Source organism: Oryctolagus cuniculus, chromosome 12 (genome assembly GCF_051225735.1).
Source record: "Oryctolagus cuniculus isolate XC-2025 breed Fujian yellow rabbit chromosome 12, ASM5122573v1, whole genome shotgun sequence".
In the NCBI taxonomy this organism is placed as follows: Eukaryota; Metazoa; Chordata; class Mammalia; order Lagomorpha; family Leporidae; genus Oryctolagus; species Oryctolagus cuniculus.
The window spans coordinates 115,223,369-115,235,579 of NC_142878.1; the positions used below are offsets into that span (position 1 = coordinate 115,223,369).

Consider the following 12,211-nt stretch of genomic DNA (forward strand, 5'->3'; position numbering starts at 1 on the left):
TCAGTTTCTCATAGTGGATTCCAAAACATTTGGAGAGGCTTATTATTTTTTGGACATTTGGGAAGGAAGGAGAGACTGTTCAGTGCTCAGAAAGGTGTTCTTTAGAACCACCACAAGAGAGCAGTAAGACGTAGGCTTTAGTATCTGCACCCCTGTTTCTCAGAGGCTTGGGAATATTTATTCCACCTTTCTTGTGTTAATGTCTCCTTTTCTTCATTTTAAAATTCTCAAACATCTTAATAGAGATAAATTTACTTTCTCTGGAACCTTCTGATTGTGCATCTGTGTCTGTATCTGTGTGCACATGTGCATGAGTATATGTTAGTGTTCACATGCATGCATTGTGATGTGTGTGCTTGTCTAACATATGCATACATCTCTGTTAGTGTTGTTATTGTATATCTTCATGTGTACCTTCATCTCTAACAGAGATGTATACATATGTTAGACAAGCACACAGCTTTGCAACATTGAATGATTCTCTACTTTATGTAGAAAAATTCATGATATCAGCTCTGATGACCAAAGAGCTTGCCATAAAACCCTCCAGACATGAGGCACTGAAAAACCCAGGAAGCTTGCTTATTGTGAGAGTTGAAGGATCAAATTCCATTGCATATTAACTGTAAATTTCAAGATTTAGAGGTGACTTTTTTCTTTTTTTAGTTTTCTTAAAGATTTTAAAATTTATATGAGAGTAACAGAGAAAGACAGAGAGGTCTTAGATCTACTGGCCCAGTCCCCAAAAGGCTACAATGGCCCAGACTGGTCCAGGCCAAAGTCAGGAGCCCAGAGATCTTTCCCAAGTCTCCTGCATGCGTACAGGGGACCAAGCACTTGAGTCGTCTGCCACTGTTTTTCCAGGCAAATTAGCCCAGAGCTGGACAGGAGATGAAACTGTCAGGTCCTGGACTTGTGCCCATACTGGATGCCAGCGTCACAGACAGCAGCTTAACCTGCTATACCACAATGTCAGCCCAAAGTAGTTTTATTTTTAAACATTGCCTTTGTTAATAAATCTATTCATCCTTGATTTTTCCAGTCATTTCTTTATTCTCTATGAATTTGCATTTGCTCTTTGGGATACCAACCCTTCTGCATTATTGACTGCAAACATTATATGAGGTTCCCTCTTGTCATTCATGAAGGGATGAAAGCATAAACTCATTTTAATGTGAACCTAAGGAGATCATTTTAACATTAAAGACAGATAATCTTGAGGTAGTTTCCTTTTTCCCTTCATTTGCTCGATTTTATTTACTTTCCCACCTCTCTGGTGTAAGCATGGTTTTAATAGCACAAGTTCCCATTAGTTGTGTTTCCAGAGTGGCCATGAGAAGCCACTCAGATGTAGTCAGCTGATGCATAGTAATAGTTCTGCAGTATAAAGCATAAGCACATCAGAGCACTGTGTTGGTTTCTGATTTTCAGACTGCTTTTTCCTTTGCTTTTTTTTTTTTTTTTGCTGTAAAAAGAGTAAGTTTATTGTTTAAAAAAATACTGTATTTTAAAAGAACCTTTTTTTCTTGGGCCAGTCACATAATTTGCACTTAATTTTATTAATCCACACAGCAGAAACACTGGAAATGAGGAAACAGAACATATGGCTTTTTATACATTTAACACAAGCAGTGCAGTCTCATCTGTTGCAGGCAGTGGAGTTGTCACTCAGGTTTTCGTTTTGAACATTGCTCCAACTCCTGGGGACGTTTGGGGTGGGTGCCTATGGCTCCTCCCAGCTGATTCCTCAACAGGGCAGGAATTCAATGAGGGGATTTAAGACGTTTCAAGTAATTAACTGTCAACATGCCGTGGCAATTCTCCCAAAAGGCAGCTCAGAGGTAGGAAAGTGATGTCCTTACTGTTCTTTCTTCTTAGAAAGGTTCCCCTAAATTTGTGAGCTGGCTGGGGATCTACCAACCATTCACTGGTCCTGCCAAATGAATGGCAGACTGGATACATACTACCTCCAAACGCTTCCACATGGGCTCATCTCTAGCAGGCAGTGCCCCTCAGAGTGGACCGACCACATGAGCATCCTTTCCACAGAGAGATGCGCTTGTAATTGCCTACAAGGGCCCACTGGCTGGTTGGCCTCCAGAGGCTCTCTCAATGGGTACAAGGTTTTCTAGAGAAAGGTGGTTTGGCCCAGTGGTTAGGATGCCCATGTCCCACCAGGAATACCTGGTTTCAATTCCTGGCTCCAGCTCCCTAATACAGACTCTGGAAGGCAGCGGTGATGGCTCAAGTAACTGGATTCTTACCATCCACATGGGAGACCTTGACTGAAGCTTGGCTCTGGCCTAGCCCAGCTCAGGCCATGGTCGTTGTGGACATTTGGGGGGTGAACCAATGGATGGGAGCTCTTTCAAATTAAAAACAAAACAAAACAAAACAAAAACAAACCAAAAAGTTGTATAATTCCCTTCCTTTCTTGTGTTACATTCTTTAAGCACTACCTCTGCCAACTGGCTATGATTCAAGGTTTAGTGTTTACTCTTGCACAGCCCAAAGTCCCTGCAAGCCTAAGTTCCTTGTACCTATGACATCACCTGCTGGCTCAGGAAACACAAAGTGTTAAAATCCAGGCTTACCTTCAGTTAAGAATTAATACTGCATATTGAATGCTGAGAGATATGCCTATCAGACTTTTTTTAAGACAGCCAAGAATTTATCTAATCAAACGAACACTGATTATGAAGCAGCCAGTTGGAAAGTTCTATTTAGTCCAAAAGTGTTGCCACTGTCCCACACAACACAGGGCAGTCCTGAGACATCCTGGAGTCAGTGGGAGAACACAGTCCTGGATGGCAAAGCACCAATTTTTGTAACTGGTGGAAGGTGTCTGGAGGCAGGTCCGGTGATGATGAGATAGTACCATTTTTGGGCTTCCAGTAGGGGGTGGCAGTCAGCGGTAAGGCTGAAGCTGTCCGTCTGCAGAGAGGCAGCCTTGCCTCCAAGAGCCCAGTTCTGATGGACAGGCTCTCTTCCAGGTACAAGGCTTAGTGCTTTACAGGTCATGCTACACGGATTAGAGTGCTCTGTTGGGTAGAAAATGTTTTACATACACTTGATAAGCAAAGTGCTGCAAGAAAAGCAAGTTTAGAGGCAAGGAGTTTCAATCCATCTACCTGAGGGGATCTCGGAGGATCCCATGACAAACACACGAAAGGACACGATGTGTAAACACTGACAACTTCCCTCCACACAAAACAGGAACAGAAGCTCAAATGTCAGGGGTCACGCCCCCAGACTTCAACCCTCTGGTGTTCTGAGTTCTATAAAAATAGGACACAGGTGATCCAGTTGTGAGATGAATCCAGAAAGTATTTCCTTCTAAGCCATCATGGAATTCCAGTGAAGTCCTATGTCCCAACCATAGGATCCATTGAGGAGCTGGAGGACTAGAGTGACTGGTCCTCTAGGCTGTGTGAAGAACGGGGGTAGGGCTCGGCACAGCCTCCATGACCCAGGCTGTGGAGGGTAGTGAACAGAAGGCACTTTTAGCCAGCTGCCTAAGTAGAGGGCAAAGACTTTTCTCCTTTGAAAGTAGACCTGAGCCCAGGACTGGTAAGTTCAAGGCACTTAACCTGGTGCAGCTTTGCGGGTTTGCAGCACTCTGCTCACTGGCTTTCACAACCAGGCCCCTCGACCTTATCTGCCTCACTCACTGTCCCAGCGTTCCTTGGCGCTGCAGGCTGCAACTCAGCATTCCACGTTCTAATGGCGTAGCTGAAGGAGCCGCCTTGCCCCATTTGGAGGGAGATGATTTTCAGGAGTGCGGGGCACAAACCAACAGTTCTCTTGGGTGTCTTTTAGGAGAAGAACTGCTGCAATAGAACTGCCAGCCTGATCCTGAGACCCTGATGTGGAGAAACCAGGGGGCCAAGGGGCTTTGGTTTCAGGAAGTTCCAGGGCTCACTGGCTCACTTAAGCTGTAAACTTCAAGTCACTGAGGTCACGCCGATTTGCTCACAGATAGACGTGCCTTGGAAACTTTGGCGCACACGATGTCTTGTGGACTTCAGACCTTAGCCTAACCCTGTGGTAGAAAAAAATGTTCCCTCGGGAAGAGCAGCGCTACCCTGGGACTCTTTCAGGACCTCAGTTATACGTACACCAGAGGGCTTCAAGAAGTTCACAGACAATTCAGACTGTCTTTCGATTCCACTTTCCATGAACTTTTTGAAGCTGCCTTATGCATATCCTTGAGATAGCGAGGGAGGAAGCATGGGACAGGACATTGGACAGGGAGAGGGAACAGATAAGGAGAGTTGTGTAGTCCCCCCCCCCACCTTTTTTTTGCAACTAGGGCTCCAAACAGGCAATTATTGTTAATGTTGAGTTTCCCTTTGTACTTATGGTCTAGACTTTTAAGTCACGGTTGGAGAGTTAGTTTCAAGCTTGCTTTGATAATTCTCCATTGGTTGTCCTGAGCAGAGGAGTCTATTCGCAGCTATTTGCAGCTGGAATTCTGCAGCTCCAGGCAGGTTTTGCTGCAAGAAATCCTTGCAGTTTAGCACCAGGATCTTCTTCCTAGGTCTGCTGTCTGACAGTGGTGTGGCGCATGCAAGCAGCTCACAAAAGCATGGGAGGGGAGGGAGACGTGCTTGTGAGTGGGCCTCAGAAATAAAGGTCTCCCACTTTCTTCTGGCCTCAGAATTACTTGGAGAACTTGTTGGAAAGGCAGAGCCTCACAGTCCCCCCCTCCAAGGTCCTGAGCAGCTGCAGGTGCACAGTCCTGTTGAGGGGGTGGGGAGAGAACTGAGAGATTCGACCTGAGGCAGAGAGATGAAGAAAAAGAAAAACAAAGAATAAAGCTAAAAAAAAAAAAAAAAAGAAAAAAAAGTCCAGGGAAACACGGGTGGAAGTGAAGTGAGCACAACACAAAGGAAAGGAACTATGACATAACAGCGCTCACGGAGCTGGGTGGGACACGAAGCAGCCAGGCATGTGACCTCTGAGAATGCAGCATGATGGCGAAAGGCTTCATGGACCCTGGTTCGCCCTCAAGCCTATGCTCCCAGAACACCAAGTCAGCCACACCGAATTCTCAGAGAATTCCAGAATATGAGGCTGGTCAACAGGCCAACCAGTAAACGGTTGTGGGGGACATGGGCCAGGTGGAGTCTTGGAATGACCCTGGGGATGCAGCAGCTCTGGCAGTGTCAAGATCAAACAGTGGTGCAGGTGCCCTCAGGCTACGGCTGAGCTCCCTGGGCAGAATTCTTCCACGGGCAGTGAATCCAGCCTGCAAAGAATGCTTTCAAGTTGGTCAGTGACGGTTCTGGTGCTTTGCAATCTCCTCTTGGATACGCAACTTGAGAGCCTCTCGCATGGGCGGATCCAGAGGCGTGTGGGCAGACACCTCCTCGCTCACCCTTCCTGGGTCATCGTCCTGATACACGATAACTGATGTGACCTCGCCACTGTCCGCCTCGTATTCTAAGCAGAAGAGCTGATGGCCAGAAGGCTCTAGTTCAGAGCCACCACTACTGCTGCTTTCACTGGACTCCTCCAAGTCTGGGTTGCCTGGGCGGGTAGAGCCATCTTCTCCTTGGCCGCCTGCTTCACCTTCTTGTCGTAGTCGTCCCTGCGGGGAGCCGAGCGGGAGTCAGGGACAGCCGGCCGGGCCAGGCCAAGGGTGGTGGTGGCGCGGGGTGGGGAGGTACCGGGCGATCTGGTTCCGTCGGATGTGTGCACGAAGCCGTGGCTCATGTCCAGCCGCCCGCCAGGCTTGCAGCAGAGCCTGGGCCCGGGATCCCGGGCCGCCTCCATCTGGAGCCCTGGGCGCAGAGTCGCCGCCACCTCAACGGCCCCAACGGCCGCCCTCCCGCCGGTGGAGGCCCGAGCCAGCCCGCGCTCAGCTTCCGTTCGGGTTTCCTTTGCTTTTTATAAACATCACAATTTGAATTAACATATCTCAGTCCATTGCTGTGGATAGAAGTTAAACCATGTGTTGTAAAAAATAGGGTGTGGAGGGAGAGTTTCTGGGTGATGTTCCATCTCTGTCTGGCTTCTTGGTGATTTGGACCTGGGTCAGTGATAAATTCATGCTTCTCTCTGGTCTGCTTTGCTTTCTAGGAGTCCAACTATTCTAGCTATTTGTTCCTCCAGGTTATTGCTTTGCAGGTTCCTTTGAATGCCTGTTATAATTCAGGCCTATTTTTGGTTAGGAACGGCAGCAGTGGAGATGAATGTGTGTTACTGTTGTTTCACTAAGCAGCCTGGAGTAGAGCCGATGGGTTTACTTGACAGTGTGAACTTCCCTTCATGTTCCTGGAAGCAGCCTCGACCCCTGCATGCAGGCAACAAGGTAGCAGGACAGTGGCACAGCAAACAATGCCATGGAAATTTACTGTTGCGGGGAGCTAGGCCATGCTGCATTGGCTTCTGCATTGGCAGTGCTTAGCCTCGCCAGCAGGGCCATCTGCTGGGGCTGCCTCCTTCATATGGTCAGCCCTTCTTTCTTAGTGACCATGGCTCCTGTGACAGCAAAGCTACAGGTTTCGATGGTGGAAACCGTGGAGGAGTCAACAGTGTGGAGCAGCTTGAGTAGATTTCTTTGGTGCTTGAATGATCCTGGCCCACCCGTACAGCTTCTGTGTCTAACATCACTGCCTTCTGCTGCATGGTGGCTCTGCTCTGTCGTGTGTCAGAGACCTTTGGATGGCATTTTCATTTATAGAGCATGAGCCTAGAAATGTCACTTCCCCAGTGGTTTTAAGTATTAGTTCTTTGGCCTCAGTTTCTGGAAACTCTTCTGTCTTAATGTCATGGCCCAGCACAGAGATGGTGTTTTTCTGGCACTTGCTGTGTTGAGACGGCTGTGTGGCCTTCCTGCTTTATTCCATAAGTGAATGAAATCCTGTTTCAAAGATCAGAAACATGATTTGTTCATTTCTGAGTCACGGACAGCAGGTTACCTCACTGGCAAGGCATGCATAAATGGTTATCCCGTGATACCTGGTAAAAGCCACTTGGTTCTTCCTTTAGTTCTGAAAAACTAGAGCTTGTAGAGTGTTTTTGTAGGCTACAAGCTGACCATTATTGAAGGTGCTGTGAGCATGTGGTAACCCTGTATTCCTAGTCTTGGTTAGCATGTGAATGGTTGTGTTTAATGTATGAAAAAATATATAGATATATATTTCTAAACCTCCAAGAAATAAATAAAGGAAACAAATTGCTTTCAAATGCTTGTGATTATTTAAATGTTTGGTAAGTAAAATAGTAGTATCATAGGCTTAATAATAGTAGCTCTGTCTCCTCATACATACATGTTATAAAAAGTTACTAGGAAATTACTGAAAACAATGGCTAGCTTTCTTTAATATTATTTCTCTCTAGAGTAGAGTCTAGATCCTTTCTAAGCCAGATAAAGTACTGAAACAGTAATTACTGAACATAAGTTTATGTATTCTATTTGACATCTTGCTTCTGTATGATAAGGAGAAGCAAAATATCTTGGAGTATCTTATTGAATACGAAAAAGATAAGCTGGCGCTGCGGCTCACTAGGCTAATCCTCTGCCTTGTGGCGCTGGCACACCGGATTCTGTCCCGGTTGCCCTTCTTCCAGGCCAGCTCTCTGCTGTGGCCAGGGAGTGCAGTGGAGGATGGCCCAAGTGCTTGGGCCTTGCACCCCATGGGAGACCAGGATAAGTACCTGGCTCCTGCCATCAGATCAGCCAGGTGCGCCGGCCACAGTGTGCTGGCCGCAGCGGCCACGGCGGCCATTGGAGGGTGAACCAACGGCAAAAGGAAGACCTTTCTCTCTGTCTCCCTCTCTTACTGTCCACTCTTCCTGTCAAAAAAAAAAAAAGATATCACATGAGGGGCCTTATTCCTCTAGAAATTACAGATTCACAAATGTATTAGTCTGCTATCAAATGCTGCTCCATGACTGCACTATAGAGTGAATGTTCATGGCTTCCTCAAATATATCTGTTGGTATATTTAGCCTGTTGTGATAGTCTTCAATACTGGGGTTCTTGGTAAGTGATATGGTCACTCTTACAACAGAACCCTATGTTTTTTTTTTGTTTGTTTTTTGATGATTTTTTTTTTTTGACAGGCAGAGTTAGACAGTGAGAGAGAGAGACAGAGAGACAGAGAGACAGAGAAAAAGGTCTTCCTTCCATTGGTTCACTCCCCAAATGGCCACTTCACCTATCTGAAGCCAGGAGCCAGGTGCTTCGTCCTGGTCTCCCATGCGGGTGCAGGGCCCAAGCACTTGGGCCATCTTCCACTGCCTTCCCGGGCCACAGCAGAGAGCTGGCCTGGAAGAGGAGCAACTGGGACAGAATCCAATGCCCCCTCTGGTACTAGAACCCCGGGGTGCCAGCACTGCAGGCGGAGGATTAGCCAAACGAGCCACAGTGCCAGCCTAGAACCCTATGTCTTAAACATTACTTGGCTGTTTCTTCTCTGAACAGCCCTCAGCAATTTTGACAAATTATTTCAACCATAATTGTTTCCATATTTGTCAGCATGTCTTAGGAAAATAATTTATTTGAAATCACAATTAAGAATTACAGAATCAAATTGTTGCAGGAGTTTGAGTCAGTTTTTTATTTCAGGTTGGATAATGAGTGTGAGAAAAAGGAGAAGTAAAGTTTCACTGAGGAGGGGATCCAAGGGAGTGTTCCAGTAAGGTTGTGGACAACACAGCTTATTTAGCAATTGCCTGTTGATTGATCAGTCGCCTATGTTGGGGCCTGCTTTGTTGTTTTGTTTCATGTTTGCATATGTTTTCTTCAGGGGTCTGGTTTCTGGTGAATTGAGAAATGGCTTCCTTACATACATTTCAGGAAGTGGTCATTGTCTCTGACCAGGTTATCTCTCTATTGAGGTCTGATCTGGCTTCCAATACCTAGAACATTCTATACATCAAGAAAGTGGTCCTGGTCTCTGATGAGCTGAGAATGCCATCTTTCTGAGTAGAAAGAGTTGAAAGACGTTACCTCACTGATCACTATAGAAATGCCATAGTTGGAAACTGTTGCTGACAGGTTGAAAATGTGGTGGTCTGGCCGGTGCCGTGGCTCACTAGGCTAATCCTCCACCTTGCGGCACCGGCACACCGGGTTCTAGTCCCAGTTGGGGCGCCGAATTCTGTCCCAGTTGCCCCTCTTCCAGGCCAGCTCTCCGCTGTGGCCCGGGAGTGCAGTGGAGGATGGCCCAAGTCCTTGGGCCCTGCACCCCATGGGAGACCAAGATAAGCACCTGGCTCCTGCCTTCGGATCAGCACAGCGTGCCGGCCGCAGTGGCCATTGGAGGGTGAACCAACAGCAAAAGGAAGACCTTTCTCTCTGTCTCTCTCTCTCTCACTGTCCACTCTGTGAAAAAAAAAAAAAGAAAGAAAAGAAAAAAGAAAATGTGGTGGTCTGCTCCGACACCAGAACCTGGTATCTTGTAGTTATTTAAGAAAAAAGGACACTTCTATATCCCAGAACCCGTAATTTTCCTATCTTTCTGCTGGTATTTCACTTACTGCATTCTCACAAGATAGTTACTCAAGGAGCACCCCCTTGCTACCCTTACAATGCTATAGTTGATCTGCTGACTGATGTGAGATGAGAAGGCCATAGATATCCAACTGCAGCACCAGCAACAATAAGCACAAAGAAACACATAGGAACATCTGACTACAGAATTGCCCACTTTTGGCAACTGAGGTTTATCTTCAGTTATTGAAACTGGAGTTAGAGAAGTATTTAACTTCATAATAGTAAATGAGAAATGGGCATATCTTTCCTATTCATAAGATTCTTTTTTCAGTTGCTGACTGAGTGTGGTGGCTGCAGCTGACCAATTCTACAATAGCTTCTCTGTGCTGAGAACTACAGGTTGCACTGGGAGGCCAAGATGTAGCCCCTCTCCTACCAACACCTCTTTTTCTGTTCTATCCTCCATGGTAGGAAGGTTTGATTGCTTCTACAACACAAAACTCAGAGATCACAACCAGTTAAATTTGTGTTTTAACTCTGGTATACTACACATAAAACATGAATGCCATGGCATTGTTCTTAACCATCGTTTTTGTACTATGTCTATGATGATTAATAATTATTCTGTAAAGAATTTCGATGGTGTTCATGTTTGCAGGGAATTTTTCCCTATATTCATTATCTGGTTTTTGGAGTTCCTTCTCCATAGACTTCTCTTATAATTCTCTTTCTAGAAATCGAAACAGTAATAAAGGCCCTCCCAACAAAGAAAAGCCCAGGACCAGATGGATTCACTGCTGAATTCTACCAGACATTTAAAGAAGAAATAATCCCATTTCTTCTCAAAATATTCAGAACAATCGAAAAAGAGGGAATCCTCCCAAATTCTTTCTATGAAGCCAGCATCACCTTAATCCCTAAGCCAGAGAAAGATGCAGCACTGAAAGAAAATTACAGACCAATATCCCTGATGAGCATAGATGCAAAAATCCTCAATAAAATTCTGGCCAATAGAATACAACAACACATCAGGAAAATCATCCACCCAGACCAAGTGGGATTCATCCCTGGTATGCAGGGATGGTTCAACATTCGCAAATCAATCAATGTGATTCACCACATTAACAGACTGCAGAAGAAAAACCATATGGTTATCTCAATTGATGCAGAGAAAGCATTTGATAAAATTCAACACCCTTTCATGATGAAAACTCTAAGCAAATTGGGTATAGAAGGAACATTCCTCAATATAATCAAAGCAATTTATAAAAAACCCACAGCCAGCATCCTATTGAATGGGGATAAGTTGGAAGCATTTCCACTGAAATCTGGCACCAGGCAGGGATGCCCACTCTCACCACTGCTATTTAACATAGTTCTGGAAGTTTTAGCCAGAGCCATCAGACAAGAAAAAGAAATCAAAGGAATACAAATCAAGAAGGAAGAAGTCAAACAATCCCTTTTTGCAGACGATATGATTCTGTACTTAGAGGATCCAAAGAACTCTACTAAGAGACTATTGGAACTCATAGAGGAGTTTGGCAAAGTGGCAGGATATAAAATCAATGCACAAAAATCAACAGCCTTTGTATACACAAGCAATGCCATGACTGAGAAAGAACTGCTAAGATCAATCCCATTCACAATAGCTACAAAAACAATCAAATACCTTGGAATAAACTTAACCAAGGACGTTAAAGATCTCTACGATGAAAATTACAAAACCTTAAAGAAAGAAATAGAAGAGGATACCAAAAAATGGAAAAATCTTCCATGCTCATGGATTGGAAGAATCAACATCATCAAAATGTCCATTCTCCCAAAAGCAATTTATAGATTCAATGCAATACCAATCAAGATACCAAAGACATTCTTCTCAGATCTGGAAAAAATGATGCTGAAATTCATATGGAGGCACAAGAGACCTCGAATAGCTAAAGCAATCTTGTACAACAAAACAAAGATGGAGGCATCACAATACCAGACTTCAGGACATACTACAAGGCAGTTGTAATCAAAACAGCATGGTACTGGTACAGAAACAGATGGATAGACCAATGGAACAGAATTGAAACACCAGAAATCAATCCAAACATCTACAGCCAACTTATATTTGATCAAGGATCTAAAACTAATTCCTGGAGCAAGGACAGTCTATTCAATAAATGGTGCTGGGATAATTGGATTTCCACGTGCAGAAGCATGAAGCAAGACCCCTCCTTAGCCTCACACAAAAATCCACTCAATGTGGATTAAAGACCTAAATCTACGTCCTGACACCATTAAGTTATTAGAGAACATTGGAGAAACCCTTCAAGATATTGGCACAGGCAAAGAATTTCTGGAAAAGACCCGGGAGGCACAGGCAGTCAAAGCCAAAATCAACTATTGGGATTGCATCAAATTGAGAAGTTTCTGTACTGCAAAAGAAACAGTCAGGAGAGTGAACAGACAACCGACAGAATGGGAAAAAATATTTGCAAACTATGCAACAGATAAAGGGTTAATAACCAGAATCTACAAAGAGATCAAGAAACTCCACAAAAAACAAAACAAACAACCCACTTAAGAGATGGGCCAAGGACTTCAATAGACATTTTTCAAAAGAGGAAATCCAAATGGCCAACAGGCACATGAAAAAATGTTCAAGGTCACTAGCAATCAGGGAAATGCAAATCAAAACCACAATGAGGTTTCACCTCACCCCGGTTAGAATGGCTCACATACAGAAATCTACCAACAACAGATGCTGGCGAGGATGTG

At 44.9% G+C, this 12,211-nt stretch overlaps 1 pseudogene; it reads right to left on the reverse strand.

The window, feature by feature from the left end:
* Window positions 1–5,017: 5,017 nt before the first annotated feature.
* LOC127486487 (UPF0561 protein C2orf68-like) lies at window positions 5,018–5,866 on the reverse strand (annotated as a pseudogene).
* Between the last annotated feature and the right edge of the window lie 6,345 nt (window positions 5,867–12,211).